Source organism: Neophocaena asiaeorientalis, unplaced genomic scaffold (genome assembly GCF_003031525.2).
Source record: "Neophocaena asiaeorientalis asiaeorientalis breed wild unplaced genomic scaffold, Neophocaena_asiaeorientalis_V1.1 scaffold540, whole genome shotgun sequence".
In the NCBI taxonomy this organism is placed as follows: Eukaryota; Metazoa; Chordata; class Mammalia; order Artiodactyla; family Phocoenidae; genus Neophocaena; species Neophocaena asiaeorientalis.
This window is the reverse complement of record NW_020172141.1, coordinates 4,416,655-4,417,295: the sequence shown is the minus strand read 5'-3', so window position 1 is coordinate 4,417,295 and position 641 is coordinate 4,416,655. Positions and strand designations below refer to the sequence as shown.

The 641-nt window shown below is 68.3% G+C and overlaps 1 protein-coding gene across 1 annotated transcript in view; it reads left to right on the top strand.

Annotated features, from left to right (window-relative positions):
* The first annotated feature begins 500 nt into the window (after window positions 1–500).
* Window positions 501–641, top strand: part of SPECC1 (sperm antigen with calponin homology and coiled-coil domains 1) — a 246,390-nt gene continuing 246,249 nt past the window's right edge. The window contains exon 1 of the mRNA XM_024753283.1: window positions 501–521. The gene's annotated coding sequence lies outside the window, so the exon portion shown is untranslated. The remainder of the gene's footprint in view (window positions 522–641) is intronic.

Below are 641 nucleotides of genomic sequence, written 5' to 3'. Positions count from 1 at the left end.
GCTATGTGTGTAACTGATGCCATAGGTGAGATGAGGTCCCTTGGCGGGGGTAGGGGTGGGGGGGTCGGGGGGATGTAGAGCAGTTGTTCTCAAACCTGAGGAAACTTCAGAATCACTTGAAGGGCTTGCAAAAGGCAGATTGCTGGCTCCCCCCACCCCGCCCCCATAGAGTTTTCAATGCAGCAAACCCTGCGTAGCCTCAGGGGGAGGGAGAGTTTGCGTTTCCACCAGGTCCCCAGGCGATGCTGAAGCTTCTGGTCGGGCACCATGCTTGGCGGTCCGGGCACCACGCTGAGCGGTCCGGGTACCGAGCTTGGCGGTCCAAGTACCGCGCTGGGCGGCCCGGGCACAGAGCTTGGGGATACAGGTACCACGCCGGGCGGCCCGGGCACTGCGCGGGCGGGAGACGGCGCAGGGCCGCGGGACCACATCTCCCAGGCTGCCCCGCGCTGCTCGCTCGCGCCCCCTGCCGGCGCCTCTAAAAGCCGCGGCGGTTGCGGGCTGCAGAGCAGAGCTGGCCGGTGAGTGGGGGCTACGCCGACCGCCCATTCCTCACGCCTGAGCGGCGTCGTTTACGCGGGCTGTGTGTCCGGGTCCGGCGTGCGGGGTCCGGGATGCGGGGTCCGGCGCGGGGCGCGGGG